Below are 17303 nucleotides of genomic sequence, written 5' to 3'. Positions count from 1 at the left end.
GCACCCGGCCATCAAAAGACTCTTAAGAATTCTAAAATATCCATGAGTGGGGACTGCTTAAAGATTTAGCAAAACCCTGGAATAGAATACCATGAAGCTGATTTTACAAAAGAAAGAGGCATAACTCTGTGTGCCAATGAGGATGGAGCTCTAGGATATGTGACTAAGTGAAGGCAGTAACGAGACGCATTACAGTGCTTATCTAGCATTGCCTGTTTGAGTAAAAGCACACCCGCATATTTGGAATGCTTCTGGAAGAAAATATAAGAAACTGTTCATTTTATTTGTCTCTGGAGAAGCAGTCAGGCAGCCTGTGGTCCAAGAGAGACTTAGCTCTCTTACTGAACATTTTAGTATGCTTTGGATAGATGTTTCATTTTTGTGTTTTTCCAAAAGGCCTTGCCCATGCTGTATTCTATTTAATCCTCGCAAGCACCTCATGAGGATGTTAAGGTGGGCATTTTCTTATTTGCTGATAAGACAACAGAAATACAGTGGCTTGCTCAGGGTCATAGGATTATTTGAGGATCAAACTTGAACTTGCACTTAAGTATTCTGCTTCTAAGTCACACTCTTTCCACTGTAGAGCTGCAGAGCAGACGTCCTATTTAAGAAAAACACAGGTACAGTATACCAAAGACAGTGAGTGTCAGTATGCTTCTATGCCAGACTACTTCTATGTTTTATGAAAAAATTATAATGTGTGCATGTGGTTGAGCAATGAGAGCTGATTAAACAGGAATATCTTACTGGATATATTGGATTAATTATCCTCTGGAAAACCTCCCAACGCTAAAAATTTAAATGTTTAGCTCTTTGTGAACTGTTTAGTTTTTTAATATACTTCAAAAGTATTTTAAAAGTTTAAGACTTTATCCTGTATTAACTATTATAAATTTTAAAATAATATTTTAGCATAATAGTTATTGGTACTTGCTGTTTAAATATATTAAAACATATTCCCTGCTACGTTGTTTCTATAGTAATTGTTTAAGCATGAAACTTTTTCTCCTCTTCCATGGATGACTGCAGATAAATCCCAATCTAGTTGAGTGATTACAAATTCAGGACTTATTAAAGGTCTGCTATGTTCTAGGAACTAAGCATTTTCTGATGTTAAGGACTTTCTGTTACAGTGTTCTTACTCAATGGAGCCTAATTAACAAATCTAATTTCTTTCAACTTTTTCCTATTTGCGTCATGGTTTCTATGTTTACAACATTAAATTGGTCCCAGTATTAAAAAGTGACTCTCTCCCATTCCCATGAAGAATTTAATTCTAGGCTTAAAGAAGCAAGAACAGAGAGAAGTTGAACCCCCTACACATTGCCACAGAAAGATACATACAGGTGACCCCCACTCCCCCCACCCCCCGACCCCCTACACACACTCTTTCTCTCTCCAGCATCACCAAGGCAAGGAATTATTTTAAACCTCTTGCCTCCCTGGGCTCTCCCCACACCCACTCACAACCCCTGGTGTGGTGTGGCTTCTATCCTTTAGTGCTTTTCTTGATACTTAAGGCAATAAGAAATAAAGGAGGATTTTCCCTAGTCTGCTACACCTTTAGTGAATATTTTGGAAACAGTCTCATTTAGCTTTCAGCTTTTTACTTTTGAAGTATTACTATTTTGTCTGATTAAGGAAAGTATCCCAATTCCAGCCCTTTGTTTTAAAATATAAAACATTTCCTCAAAAAAAAAAAAAAAATAGAGCTACCATACAATCCAGCATTCCTGATCCTAGGTATATACTCACCAAAAAGAAATCACTATATTGACAATTTATTGCAGTAATATTCACAATAGCCAAGATTTGGAAGCAACCTAAGTGTACATTTATCCAGGTGAATGGGTAAAGAAAATGGGATACATATACACAATGGAGTATTATTTAGCCATGAAAAAAAGAAGAATGAGAGCCAGTCATTTGCAACAACACGGATGGAACTGGAAGTCATTATGTTAAGTGAAATACAAACATCACATATTCTCACTTATTTGTGGGAGCTAAAAATTACAACAAATGAACTCAAGCAGATAGGGAGTAGAAGGATGGTTACCAGAAGCTGGGACGGGTCGGGGAGGATTGAGGGGAAGTGGGGATGGCTAAAGGGTACAAAATATAGTTGGAATGAATGAATAAGACCCAGTATTTGCTGGTACAAAAAGGTAACTACAGTCAAAACTTTAATATACATTTAAAAATAACAAAAAGAGTATAACTAAAAATAACTAAAACATTTGGATTGTTTCTAACACAAAGGATAAATGCTTGAGGTGATGGATACCCCTTCTTACTCTGATGTAATTATTACACATTGCAAGCCTGTATCAAAATATCTCATGTAACCCATAAATGTATATACCTACTATGTACCCACAAAAACTAAAAATTGAAAAAGAAAAGATTTCCTATTATATCCTTCAGTTTCCAAGACTTGGGCAATTTAACCTTTAATTAATGATGCATTTTTTAAAAATAATAGTAATAAATCAAAACACAAAGTGGAAAAAGGGAGATAGTGTTAGTCATGATTCTACTAAATATGAATGTATTAAATAATTTTTAGTTTTCATATTAAGCCACACAGAAGAAAATCCAGTGGAAAATTTGATGACAAATTATAAAATAAGCGTTTTCTGTCTGATGTTTATGAATATATAAAAAGCTATTTATCAAGCACGAAGCTGGGGACACAAAGACAAATGTAACAGCCCTTGTTCTCAAGGAGCTTGAAAATTGAGTCCTGGCCGGGTGCAGTGGCTCACGCCTGTAATCCCAGCACTTTGGGAGGCTGAGGCAGGTGTATCACTTGAGGTCAGGTGTTTGAGACCAGCCTGGCCAACATGGCAAAACCCTGCCTCTACTAAATTTTCAAAAATTAGCCAGGCAAGGTGGCTGGCGCCTGTAATCCCAGCTACCTGGGAGGCTGAGGCAGGAGAATCGCTTGAACCCGTAAGGTGGAGATTGCAGTGAGCCAAGATCCCACCACTGCACTCCAGCCTGGGCAACAAGAGTGAGACTTCGTCTCGAAAAAAGAAGACAAGAAAAAGAAAATCAAGTCTAGTAAAATATATGGCAGAAGGCACATTAATAATCACAATAGTTGCCATTTATGGAACTCCTGCTTCACATTCATTATCTAATTGAATTCTTGTAATAGACATGATTTATAAAATAAAGAAATGGAAACTCAGAGAGGTAAAGTGGTTTGGCCAAGAATCCGAAGCTAGTACATGGTAGAACATGATTCTAGCCGATGTGAATGATTGCAGGGCTTATTTTATGATGTGAATGAATCTTAAAAGTATATGCATGTACATTTACAAAATAAATAAATATTCAAGGCAAGCAGTTATTTTCAGGAGCAATGCTAAACTCAGTGTATTCTCCATTGAATGCTCATTATGACTGTGGGAGAAAGCAATTTTACAGGCAACGCAGGAAATGGAATGGGATATTAATTACCTTTTCAAAATACACAATTCATGAAAAGCAAAGCTGGGATTGGAATCCCAGTCTATTGATGCCCTGAGAAAAAGAGAATAAAAAGGATTTGGGGCCAAAGGCACGAAGAAAGACATGGATATGTGAAAGTGTTTTGTATGTTTGGAAGTAGCAAGTAGTACAGCACACCAAAGAAGTAAGTAAGTGTAGGGTAATAAAAGAGGCAGCAGGCAAGTTTTGAAAGACTTTTGGTGTCTCATAATGGAAACTATACATTATTCTGTGAACTACATACAACTATAAGCAATTGAACGAATGTTCGTATCTTTATTTCTAAAGACATCTCGTAATGGATGCACTGCAAGAGAGAGAGAACTAGCTTAGGCCCACAAGCTGAGCTAGACTGCAGCAATGAAAAGTCTGTTACATGGATGGTGCAGTGGGGACAGAAGGAAGGTACATACTAAAATGTTGATTTGAATATGGAATCCATAGGAACCTGACCACCAATTGAATTTATTGAGCAAGAAAAGAGATAGAATGGTTCTGAAATTTCTGCTTAGGAAAGGAAGGGAGAAGAACAGATGGAGATTATGATTTTTTATTCTGGGTATTTGAGGTGGAAGGACCAATACAAGGACAAAAGTGAAGATACCCTTTAGACAATTGAAAATAATAATCTGTAGCTCAGGGTAGGGGTCTTCACTCAAGATTTAGATTTGAGATTCATCCAGGAAAAATGTGTAAAATGAGAATATGTAAAATGAGAATTGAGGAGTGGTGACTTATCACCACCTCAGGATTCAGCAGATAAATAGGAACTGCAAAATATATTTAGGGTATAGAAAGATCTAGAAAAAGATAACGTCATGGAGACCAAGGGGAGAGGTTGGGCTGAATGAAAGGAGAAGACTTCAAAATATGTTTGCATTAGAATCTCTTAAAGTGACAGTCATCTCTCAGTATCCATGGGGTATTGGTTGTGGGACTCTCCACTACGTCCCTCCCACTCCCCCATATAAAAATCCATGGATGCTCATATTTCTTGTATAAAATGGCATAGTATTTGCATATTACTTATGCAATTCTCTCATAGAGTTTATTTTTATTTATTTTTAGTTTTTTATTTTCAAATTTTATTTTACATACAGGAGATACGTGTGCAGGTTTGTTACATAGGTGTATTGCACCATGTAGTGAGCACAGTATTCAATAGGTAGTTTTTCAACCCATGCCCCCTCCTTCCCTCCCCTCAGCAGTTCACAGTGTCCACTGTTCCCGTGTTTATGTCCATGTTTGCTCAACGTTTAGCTTCCATTTGTAAGTGAGAACATGAGCTATTTTGGTTTTTTGCTTTTGTGTTAATTTGTTTAGGATTATAGCCTCCAGCTCTATGCATGTTTCTACAAAAGACATGATTTCATTCTTTTTATAGCTGCATAGATCACATTTTCCTTATTCAATCCACCATTAACAGGCACCTAAGTTGAGTCCATCTTTTTTGCTATTGTGAATAGCATGGTGATGAACATATAAATGCATGTATCTTTTTGCTATAATGATCTACCTTCCTCTGGGAATATATCCAGCAGTAGGATTGCTGGGTCCAATGGTACTTTGTAGTAAGTTCTTAGAGAAATTGCCAAACTGCTTTCCAAAGTGGCTGAACTATTTTACATTCCCAACAATGTATTAATGCTCCCTTTTCTTCACAACCTCACCAGCATCTGTTGTTTTTTGACTTTTTAATAATAGCCATTCTGACTGGTATCTCATTATGTTTTGATTTGTATTTCTCTAATGATTAGTGATCATGAGCATTTTTTATGTTTGTTGGCTGCTTGTATGTCTTTCTTTGAAAAGTGTCTGTTCATGTCCTTTGCCTATTTTTTAACGGGATTGTTTGGTTTTTGCTTTTTGATTTAAGTTCCTTGTAGATTCTGGATATTAGACCTTTGCCAGATGCATAGTTAGTGAATATTTTCTCTCATTCTGTAGGTTGTCTGTTTACTCTGTTGATTATTTCTTTTATTGTGCAGAAGCTCTTTAGCTTACTTAGATCCCATTTGTCAATTTTTGTTTTTTGTTACAATTGCTTTTGAGGACTTAGCCAAAAATTTCTTGCCAGGGCCAGTTTCAAGAAGGGTCTTTTTTAAGTTTTCTTCTAGGATTTCTATGCTTGAGGTCTTATATTTAAATCTTCAATTCATCTTCAGTCAATTTTTGTATATGGTAAAAGGTAAAGATCTAGTTTCATTCTTCTGCATCTGGTTAGCTGGTTGTCCTAGCACCATTTATTGAATAGGGAGTGCTTTCCTCATTGCTGGTTTTTGCTGGCTTTGTCAAAGATTGAATGGTTGTAGGTGTGTGATTCTATTTCTAAGTTTTGTATTCTGTTCCATCAGTCTGTGTGTTTGCATTTATACCAGTACCATGCTATTTTGATTACTGTAACCTTATCGTATTGCTTGAAGTCAGGTAATATGATGCCTCTGGCTTTCTTCTTTTTGCTTAGGATTGAGTGTGTTTAGGCAGAAAAGAAGTATTCAATAGATACATAAAGATTTTGATCTAAGCATATTTTCTTAATTTGATTTTTTTATTATTACCAAAGTAATATATACATTTTTAAAAAAATCAAATAGTGTATAAAGTATAGATGAAAGTCAGCAACCACTGCTTCACCTCTCCCAAGGCTAAAACCCTCCAGACGCAGACACTATTAACTGATTTTCTCTGATACTGTAAATACAAGTATGTAATAATTTACAACTTTAAACATTATCTCTTAACTTCCTGTTATAATAGCTATAGGTACAAAATCCTTATTTTCTCACACTCCAACTCTTCCTATATTCATATCACTGTTTTTCATTTAATCAGTAATTAGTGTTTATATTATATGAATATATTCATGTTTACTTCATAGTCAGATCATATTATATGATTTTATTTCCTTTTATCACTACTCCTCAAGCCCCCAGAGTTTCTTTCTTGATTGCCCAATTGGCTATATCTATGCACTTAATTCCTTGTAAATATCCCATAAGCTTTGTTATCTGCATCTAATTTTTCCTCTAACTGCCTTTCATCAATATTCTATCAAGCCCTCTTTTTTCATGAAGACCTGATTCCTACTTCTTTATGCCCTCTCCATCTAGCATGAACAGTTTGGGTTAATACACCTATTGCAAGGCTGAGATCCCATAACTTTGGTTTATAGCTCTCCTAGGTCAGGCCAGCACTTCCAGATCCCATGTCTTTCTTTTCCAATAGGTTTGCAGGAAAAGGTGCCAGAGAAGTAAATTATCTGAGCCCTTGCATGTCTGAAAATGTCTTTATTCTACTCTTTCATGTAATATATGCAGTGGGCAATAGAGAAGTTGCAAGTATCTTTTGGAATTTTGAAGGCATTGCTCTGTTATTCTCTGAAACTCAGTGTTGCTATTAAGAAGTCTGGTGCCATTCTAATTCTTTTTTTTTGAGACGGAGTCTTGCTCTGTCACCCAGGCTGGAGTAGTGTGATCTTGGCTCCCTGCAACCCCTGCCTCCTGGGTTCAAGCAATTCTCCTGCCTCAGCCTCCCGAGTAGCTGGGACTACAGGCGCCCACTACCATTTAGTAGAGATGGGGTTTCAACATATTGGCCAGACTGGTCTCGAACTCCTGACCTTATGATCTGCCCGCCTTGGCCTCCCAAAGCGCTGGGATTAAAGGCATGAGCCACCGCGCCTGGCTGCCATTCTGATTCTTTTACTTTGTGTAAATTTTTCCTTCTCTCTAGAAATTTATAGGTTACTTATCATCCGTAATACTTTAAAATGTGATTACATATTTTGATGTGGGTTTCTCTTTGTACTGTGTATTCAGTGTTCTCTTTTAATAAAAAGACATTTAATTTTCTTGTATTATTTCATTGAAAATGTCCTCCCCATTTTTTAGTTTTGGTTTGTTGTTTTGCCCTGTTTCATTTTCCTGAATCCTATTCAATTAGGTATTGGATCGCCTAGATGGATTCTTTGTTAGTTATATTTTATTTTCTACTTTCCATTTCTTGTTTGTGTGTGGGTTTAGTTTTTGTTGTTTTGGGAAGATATTTCCTGAGTTTTAATCTTCTAAAATTTTTTATTTTCTAATTAAAAATTGATAAGCTATTATAAATTTTTTTTACTACTAAAAGCTCTTATTTGATGTTTGACTTTTAAAATAATATTCAACTCTTGTTTTATGCACATGTTGTTGTCTCCTGATATCTCTCCAAGGTATTAATAAGAATTGTTTTAAATTTTATTTTGTTCCTTTCAATATCTGTTTCCACTGTTTTCTTTTTTTCTCTTTGTCTATATTGAGTTTTCTTTTTCATGCTGAAGGTTTTCTGAAAATAAGTGTTGATTCTTAGATATAAGTGAGGCAATGTCAGAGTCATTAGAACATCTGAGTGAGCTAGAGGGATTTGATTAGCACACTTCACTTTCAAATGAACCACACGGGAAGTTGACTACTTTTCAGGATGACATACAAATGGTGGTATATGGAGTTCACTTTTCTTTGGGAGGGGACTTTCAGTTCTCCAGAGAAGGTCTTTCAATATTACTAACTCCAAGTATGAACCAAAGGCATTCTTTGGCTGAGAATGAAGAATAATGGGCAAGAGGGACATGAGTACCCTGTATTTAAACCAACATAAATCATCTTCCTGTTTAAATAATCTGAATTTAAAATATTCTTCCTATTAACCAAATACCTCACTGGAATTTTTGCCATGTATTGAGTCTCTCCTTGGTGACTTGAGAGCAACTCTGCTCCTCACGTATCTTTATGCTCCTCTGAATGCATTTTAAAAGACTTTTGAGAGTGGTTTTAGGTCCACAGCAAAATTGAGAGAAGGTGCAGAGATTTCCTATATATCCCTGCCCACACACATGCACAGCTTCCCTCATTATCAAAATCCCCACCAGAGTGGTGCATTTGTTACATTTGATGAAGCTACATTGACACATCATTATCACTCAAATTCACAGTTTTCAGTGGGATCTGCTCTTGGTGCTGTACATTCTGAGTGGATTTTAATCTCTGATTTCCTTTGGCCCACTCATCTGCAACTGCTCTTCAATCTGCTTGCATCTTCCAGAAATTGTTGATATTTCTCATTCATTTCACCCACTAATATCTTTCCTCATTTGTTTAGCTTTACGGACTTAAAACTTATTTTTCTTTTTTATTATACTTTAAGTTCTAGGGTGCATGTGCACAATGTGCAGGATGGTTACATATGTATACATATGCCATGTAGGTTTGCTGCACCCATTAACTCATCATTTACATTAGGTGTATCTCCTAATGCTATCCCTCCCCCAATCCCCCACCCCATAACAGGCCCTGGTGTGTGATGCTCCCCTTCCTGTGTCCAAGTGTTCTCATTGTTCAATTCCCACCTGTGAATGGGAAAATGTGGTGTTTGGTTTTCTGTTCTTGTGATAGTTTGCTGAGAATGATAGTTTCCAGATGCATCCATGTCCCCACAAAGGACATGAACTCATCATTTTTTATGGCTGCATAGTATTCCATGGTGTATATGTGCCACATTTTCTTAATCCAGTCTGTCATTGATGGACATTTGGGTTGGTTCCAAGTCTTTGCTATTGTGAATAGTGCCACAATAAACATACGGGCTCATGTGTCTTTATAGCAGCATGGTTTATAATCCTTTGGGTATATACCCAGTAATGGGATGGATGGATCAAATGGTATTTCTAGTCCTAGACCCTTGAGGAATCGCCACACTGTCTTCCACAATGGTTGAACTAGTTTACAGTCCCACCAACAGTGTAAAAGTGTTCCTTTTTCTCCACATCCTCTCCAGCACCTGTTGTTTCCTGACTTTTTAATGATCGCCATTCTAACTGGTGTGAGATGGTACCTCATTGTGGTTTTGATTTGCATTTCTCTGATGGCGAGTGATGATGAGCATTTTTTCATGTGTCTGTTGGCTGCATAAATGTCTTCTTTTGAGAAATGTCTGTTCATATCCTTTGCCCACTTTTTGATGGGGTTGTTTTTTTTCTTGTAAATTTGTTTGAGTTCTTTGTAGCTTCTGGATATTATCCCTTTGTCAGATGGGCAGATTGCAAAAATTTTCTCCCATTCTGTAGGTTGCCTGTTCACTCTGATGGTAGTTTCTTTTGCTGTGCAGAAGCTCTTTAGTTTAATTAGATCCCATTTGTCAACTTCGGCTTTTCTTGCCATTGCTTTTGGTGTTTTAGACATGAAGTCCTTGCCCATGCCCGTGTCCTAAATAATATTGCCTAGGTTTTCTTCTAGGGTTTTTATGGTCTTAGGTCTAACATTTAAGTCTTTAATCCATCTTGAATTAATTTTTGTATAAGGTGTAAGGAAGGGATCCAGTTTCAACTTTCTACTTATGGCTAGCCAGTTTTCCCAGTACCATTTATTAAATAGGGAATCCTTTCCCCATTTCTTGTTTTTGTCAGGTTTGTCAAAGATCAGAGGGTTGTAGATGTGTGATATTATTTCTGAGGGCTCTATTTTGTTCCATTGGCCTATATCTCTGTTTTGGTACCACTACCATGCTGTTTTGGTACCACTACCATGCTGTTTTGGTTAATGTAGCCTTGTAATATAGTTTGAAGTCAGGTAGCGTGATGCCTCCAGCTTTGTTCTTTTAGCTTAGGATTGTCTTGGCAATGCGGGCTCTTTTTTGGTTCCATATTAACTTTAAAGTAGTTTTTTTCCAATTCTGTGAAGAAAGTCATTGGTAGCTTCATGGGGATGGCATTGAATCTATAAATAACCTTGGGCAGTATGGCCATTTTCACAATATTGATTCTTCCTATCCATGAGCATGGAATGTTCTTCCATTTGTTTGTGTCCTCTTTTATTTCATTGAGCAGTGGTTTGTAGTTCTCCTTAAAGAGGTCCTTCACATCCCTGGTAAGTTGGATTCCTAGGTATTTTATTCTCTTTGAAGCAATTGTGAATGGGAGTTCACTCATAATTTGGCTCTCTGTTTGTCTGTTATTGGTATATAAGAATGCTAGTGACTTTTGCACATTGATTTTGTATCCTGAGACTTTGCTGAAGTTGCTTATCAGCTTAAGGATATTTTGGGCTGAGACGATGGGGTTTTCTAAATATACAATCATGTCATCTACAAATAGGGACAATTTGGCTTCCTCTTTTCCTAATTGAATACCCTTTATTTCTTTCTCATGCCTGATTGCTGTGGCCAGAACTTCCAACACTATGTTGAATAGGAATGGTGAGAGAGGGCATCCCTGTCTTGTGCCAGTTTTCAATGGGGAATGCTTCCAGTTTTTGCCCATTCGGTATGATATTGGCTGTGTCTTTGTCATAAATAGCTCTTCTTATTTTGAGGTATGTTCCATCAATACCAAATTTATTGAGAGTTTTTATCATGAAGGGCTGTCAAATTTTTTCAAAGGCCTTTTCTGCATCTATTGAGATAATCATGTGGTTCTTGTCTTTGGTTCTGTTTATATGCTGGATTGCATTCATTGATTTGCATATGTTGAACTAGCCTTGCACCCCAGGGATGAAGTATACTTGATCATGGTGGATAAGCTTTTTGATGTGCTGCTGGATTCGGTTTGCCAGCATTTTATTGAGGATTTTTGCATCAATGCTCATCAGGGATATTGGTCTAAAATTCTCTTTTTTTTGTTGTGTCTCTGCCAGGCTTTGGTATCAGGATGATGTTGGCCTCATAAAATGAGTTAGGGAAGACTCCCTCGTTTTCTATTGATAGGAATAATTTCAGAAGGACTGGTACCAGCTCCTCCTTGTACCTCTGGTAGAATTCAGCTGTGAATCCGTCTGGTCCTGAACTTTTTTTGGTTGGTAGGCTATTAATTATTGCCTCAATTTCAGAGCCTGTTGTTGGTCTATTCAGGTATCAACTTCTTCCTGGTTTAGTCTTGGGAGAGTGTATGTGTCCAGGAATTTATCCATTTCTTCTAGGTTTTCTAGTTTATTTGCATAGAGGTGTTTACAGTATTCCCTGATGGTAGTTTGTATTTCTGTGGGGTCGATGGTGATATCCCCTTTATCATTTTTTATTGCATCTATTTGATTCTTCTCTCTTTTCTTCTTTAGTAGTTTTGCTACTGCTCTATCAATTTTGTTGATCTTTTCAAAAAACCAACTCCTGGATTCATTGATTTTTGAAGGGTTTTTTGTGTTTCTATCTCCTTCAGTTCTACTCTGATCTTAGTTATTTCTTGCCTTCTGCTAGCTTTTGAATGTGTATGTTCTTGCTTCTCTAGTTCTTTTAATTGTGATGTTAGGGTATCAATTTTAGATCTTTTCCGCTTTCTCTTGTGGGCATTTAGTGCTATAAATTTCCCTCTATACACTGCTTTAAATGTGTCCCAGAGATTCTGGTATGTTGTATCTTTGTTCTCATTGGTTTCAAAGAACATCTTTATATCTGCCTCATTTCATTATGTACCCCATAGTCATTCAGGAGCAGGTTGTTCAGTTTCCGTGTAGATGAGCAGTTTTGACTTAGTTACTTAATCCTGAGTTCTAGTTTGATTGCACTGTGGTCTGAGAGACAGTTTGTTATAATTTCTGTTCTTATACATTTGCTGAGGAGTGCTTTACTTTCAATTATGTGGTCAATTTTGGAATAAGTGCAATGTGGTGCTGAGAAGAATGTATATTCCGTTGATTTGGGGTGGAGAATTCTGTAGATGTCTGTTAGGTCTGCTTGGTGCAGAGTTGAGTTCAACTCCTGGATATCCTTGTTAACTTTCTGTCTCGTTGATCTGTCTAATGTTGACAGTGGGGTGTTAAAGTCTTCCGTTATTATTGTGTGGGAGTCTAAGTCTCTTTGTAAGTCTCTAAAGACTTGCTTTATGTATCTAGGTGCTCTTGTATTGGGTGCATATATATTTATGATAGTTAGCTCTTCTTATTGAATTGATCCCTTTACCATTATATAATGGCCTTCTTTGTCTCTTTTGATCTTTGTTGGTTTAAAGTCTGTTTTATCAGAGACTAGAATTGTAACCCCTGCCTTTTTTTGTTTTCCATTTGCTTGGTTGATCTTCCTCCATCCATTTATTTTGAGCCTGTGTATGTCTCTGCACATGAGATGGGTCTCCTGGATACAGCAAGTTGATGGGTCTTGACTCTTTATCCAATTTGCCAGCCTGTGTCTTTTAATTGGAGCATTTAGTCCATTTACATTTAAGGTTAATATTGTTTTGTGTGAACTTAATCCTGTCATTATGATATTAGCTGGTTGTTTTGCTCGTTAGATGATGCAGTTTCTTCCTAGCCTCGATGGTCTTTGCATTTTAGCATGTTTTTGCAGTGGCTGGTACCAGTTGTTCCTTTCCATGTTTAGTGCTTCTTTCAGGAGCTCTTGTAGGGCAGGCCTGCTGGTGACAAAATCTCTAAGCATTTGCTTGTCTGTAAAGGATTTTATTTCTCCTTCACTGATGAAACTTAGTTTGGCTGGATATGAAATTTTGGGTTGAAAATTCTTTTCTTTAAGAATGTTGAATATTGGCCCCCTCTCTCTTCTGGCTTGTTGGGTTTCTGCTGGGAGATCTGCTGTTAGTCTGATGGGCTTCCCTTTGTGGGTAACCCAACCTTTCTCTCTGGCTACCCTTACCATTTTTTCCTTCATTTCAACTTTGGTGAATCTGACAATTATGTGTCTTGGAGTTGCTCTTCTTATGGAGTATCTTTGTGGCATTCTCTGTGTTTCCTGAATTTGAATGTTGGCCAGACATAGATTTGGTCTTTTCACATAGTCCTATATTTCTTGGAGGCTTTGTTCATTTCTTTTTACTCTTTTTTCTCTAAACCTCTTGCTTCATTTCATTCATTTGATCCTCAGTCACTGATATCCTTTCTTCCAGTTGATTGAGTCAGTTACTGAAGCTTTTGCATTTGTCACGTAGTTCTCGTGTCATGGTTTTCATCTCTAACAGTTCATTTATGGACTTCTCTGCATTGGTTATTCTAGTTAGCCATTCGTCAAGTCTCTTTTCAAGGTTTTTAGTTTCTTTGCACTGGGTTCATAATTCCTCCTTTAGCTCGGAGAAGTTTGATTGTCTGAAGTCTTCTTCTCTCAACTGGTCAAAGTCATTCTCCAGCCAGCTTTGTTCTATTGCTGGCGAGGAGCTGCATTCCTTTGGAGGGGGAGAGGTGCTCTGGTTTTTAGAATTTCCAGTTTTTCTGTACTGCTTTTTCCCCATCTTTGTGGTTTTATCTACCTTTGGTCTTTGATGATGGTGATGTACAGTTGGGGTTTTGGTGTGGATGTCCTTTCTGTTTGTTATTTTTCCTTCTAACAAACAGTCAGGACCCTCAGCTGTACGTCTATTGGAGTTTGCTCAAGGTCCACTCCAGACCCCGTTTGCCTGGGTATCAGCAGTGGAGGCTGCAGAAGAGTGAATATTGCTGAACAGCAAATGTTGCTGTCTGATCATTCCTCTGGAAGCTTTGTCTCAGAGGTGTACTCAGCCATGTGAGGTGTGAGGTGTCAGTCTGCCCCAGTGGGGGATGTCTCCCAGTTAGGCTACTCGGGGGACAGGGACCCACTTGAGCAGACGATCTGTCCATTCTCAGATCTCAAACTCCATCCTGGGAAAATCACTACTCTCTTCAAAGCTGTCAGACAGGGACATTTACATCTGCAGAGGTTTCTGCTGCCTTTTGTTTGGCTCTGCCCTGTCCCAAGAGGTGGAGTCTACAGAGGTAGGCAGGCCTCCTTGAGCTGCGGTGGGCTCCACCCAGTTCGAGCTTCCCAGCTGCTTTACCTACTTAAGCCTCAGCAATGGCAGGCACCCTCCCCCAGCCTCGCTCCCATCTTGCAGTTAGATCTCAGACTGCTGTGCTAGCAATGAGGGAGGCTCCGTGGGCCTGGGACCCTCTGAGCCAAGTGCGAGATATAATCTCCTGGTGTGCCATTTGCTAAGATCCTTAGTAAAGCACAGTATTAGGGTGGGAGTGACCCGATTTTCCAGGTGTTGTGTGTCACGGTTTCCCTTGGCCTGGAAAGGGAATTGCCTTCCTGCTTGCACTTCCCAGGTGAGGCGATGCCTTGCGCTGCTTTGGCTCTCACTCATTGGGCTGCCCCCACTGTCCTGCCCCCACTGTCCAACATGCCCCAGTGAGATGAACCCAGTACCTCAGTTGGAAATGCAGAAATCACCTGTCTTCTGCATCGCTCACTCTGGGAGCTGGAGGCTGGAGCTGTTTCTATTTGGCCATCTTGGTGCGGATCCCATAACTTATTATAAAAGATTTTTGATATCGTTTTAGAAGAATCTTGAGAGGAAGAGAAGATAAAACCTGTGTAGTCAGCTTGCAATCTTTAACCAGAAATCAGTTTTTCTTTTCATATTTATTTCTGTTGGTGGCTGATATTTTAATTTTTTTCAGAATTTCAGAAGGAATAGAAAATTCTTGCTAGACATTTAAGACACAATTGAGAGTTTTGAAAAACCCTCTACCAACAAGTTTAGTACTTGTTAAGACAATCAAAAAGATCCTTCCTGGTCAAAGGCCTTATTTAAAGTTTAACATGGTAAAAGAAGCTTCCCATGGTTGATAGAATAGGAAAAAAATGCAATAGTAATCAGGGCCACAGTTGTGGAACATGGAGTGAGTTGAACTGGCTACAACCAACAGTTTCACAACTGCGAAAGAGCCATCATAGATGACTTGAAGTCTTGCATAGGTTGTGTATAGAATATCTGCACATCTACCTTCATATTTTTTATTTTTTCTGCAAGTCATTGAGAAACCTTTTCCTTTCCCATTTATTTTCATGCTAAGCAACATACTTCTCTTGTCAAAGAATCTCACTTCTTTGTAATCTGACAAGACATTATGTAGGATGCCTGCAGTTGAAACATTGTGAAAATAATAGTAATTATGGCTACAGTAAGATGGCTACAAAGTAAGATAGAAAGTAATTATGGCTACAAAGTTAAGATAGAAACTTAACTTTGATGTCTTGGCTGAGACTTTAGATGACATTGGGAGGGTGCAAGCAGCAGGGGAGAAAGCAGTATGAGTTGATTATTTTTGTTAAAATATTTCCATATGTATCTGACTGACATTCATACTAACAAAATAAACTTTCCACATATAATTATTCCAGAAGTTAGGCTCCAGAAGTGTGATATTCAGGTGGTTATTCTACTAATATTCCAACTCTGATAATGCAGAAGGCAGTCTGTGTTCTTCATGAATAGTAGATTTAAGCACTGATCATTTAATATTAAGTGGAATTCAAACCAAGACAGAGTTGATGTTTATTTTATGTCACTTTAAAATTTAGGGTTGGAAAGAGAAAGAACATTTATCAAGTGAGCTAACAATGAAAACAAAGTGAAAGTGTATCAACTTTCAAGACTTAGTTTCTTAAAAGGTAGCCCCTACAACTGGCTAAGACTAAATCCACTTCTGAAATAAAGAGCATCTTCTCATTAATAACTCATTTTATTACTCAGCCGCCCTCCTGGCCTTCATTGTGTTTCGGGGTGAGTGAAAAGTAAGCCAATAATTATACATTAGAATGCGATATATACACAATAAGAGAGGTATGTTCAACAAGTATCATGAAGCACAGGTTTCCAGTTGACCAACACATGAGCCTGAATCCCAGCTCTGTCGTATAATACGTGTATAACCCTCGGGAAATCTTGAGAAACCAACATTCAATACTTACTAAAGAAAAGCAAATAAGGCAGCTCCCTGCCCTTAATAAACTTACAGAAGAGGCAGACAAATATGTTATGAAGAAAAAAGAGTGATGATTGCTATGGCAGAAGAATGTACAGGGTGCTATGGGAATACATAAAGGTGCATTTAAATCGAATGAAAGGTCCATGAAAACTTCGCAGAGATGTGAGCTTTGAAAACCCAGAAAGTGTAAGGGCTAGGATTCCATGTGAAAGCAAGGACAAAAAAGTTTATGTGAACATGTTCAGGGGTTGGATAACCACTTAGAGACATGGAGAGCCAAAGAAGGGTTTTAAATAGGGAGGTCAGGTTTTCAAATTAGGATTTTAGTTAGAGCAATTGAGTGCAATATAGAGGGTGGATGGAACAAGAGGAGACTCACAGTAGGGAGGTTCGTAATTTATCAGGTATTCCTGGTGAGAAAGGATACAATACATATAGAGCATTCCAGGTAAAAATGGTGAGGGGCTGAGGCTACAGGGGACTGGCTTGTCCAGGTTTGCCTGGGACTTTAGTGGATGTAGCACTGAAAGTCCCATGTCCAGTTTGCCTGGAGTATCTTGTTTTAAAAACACTGCAAGTCTCATGTCCCAGGAAATTCTTCACTCCAAGACAAAGCAAAATGTGATTACCATGCATGAGCACTCTGAAGGTAGGAGTGAAATGGCTGGGAACACTAATTCAAGTGACATCCAGGAGGGAATACCGATAAGAGACATAATTAGTTGGACGTTGGAAGGGTGGTGAGAGAAAGGGAGAAGTTGAAGACAGTAATAAGTTTTGTAGTTTGTTTGATGGAGAAGCTCGATGTAGCATCATCCAAGAGAGATTAAATCAGTCTATATAAATTCTTTCAGATCATGAACTTTTACCTCTACTTCACAATCCTAGCCAATCATGCATCTTCTGTAAGTGTGTTCATCATAGCGGTGTCCTGTCTTAATTCTAGCATTTCGATTGATTTGCTATTTGGATCCAAAAGTATCAGTACAAAGCATCTTTTAGTGGCTACATCTTTCGTTGGTTCGGTAAGATGGAGATATGTAGTAATATCCAGACCATGACATGGCAGAGTGGAGACAGTCTACTTACCCAAAGTGCAGGTAT

At 38.0% G+C, this 17303-nt stretch overlaps 1 protein-coding gene across 1 annotated transcript in view; it reads left to right on the top strand.

Moving 5' to 3' along the window:
- DCHS2 (dachsous cadherin-related 2) overlaps positions 1-17303 on the top strand; it is a 273224-nt gene that overhangs the window by 247383 nt on the left and 8538 nt on the right. The window lies entirely within an intron of this gene.

This window comes from Trachypithecus francoisi, unplaced genomic scaffold, assembly GCF_009764315.1.
Source record: "Trachypithecus francoisi isolate TF-2019V2 unplaced genomic scaffold, Tfra_2.0 Lachesis_group1, whole genome shotgun sequence".
NCBI classification, from domain to species: Eukaryota; Metazoa; Chordata; class Mammalia; order Primates; family Cercopithecidae; genus Trachypithecus; species Trachypithecus francoisi.
This window is presented reverse-complemented; position numbering and strand designations above follow the sequence as displayed.